The following is a 236-nucleotide window of genomic DNA, read 5'->3' on the forward strand; positions in this document are numbered from 1 at the left end:
TTTAGCTTAATTTCTTGTCAAAATCCCTCAATTCAGCTTCTGATTATTTAATCTCTTAATGTTGAAGGACATGCAAAGACTTGGAGCATGAATGCAAAGGAGAGTGCAAGTAGGCTTAAAAGCAATCGAACATGCTAAAGTATTTGAGGCATAAATTGAGTTGTAGAAGTCCGATCGAGGTAAATTTTGAACCAATGGAAAGCCGAGAGGATGAGCTACAACTTTGATGTTTAGCA

Source organism: Theobroma umbraticum, unplaced genomic scaffold (genome assembly GCF_002168275.2).
Source record: "Theobroma umbraticum cultivar Fairchild unplaced genomic scaffold, ASM216827v3 scaffold_4036.1, whole genome shotgun sequence".
Lineage (NCBI taxonomy): Eukaryota > Viridiplantae > Streptophyta > Magnoliopsida > Malvales > Malvaceae > Theobroma > Theobroma umbraticum.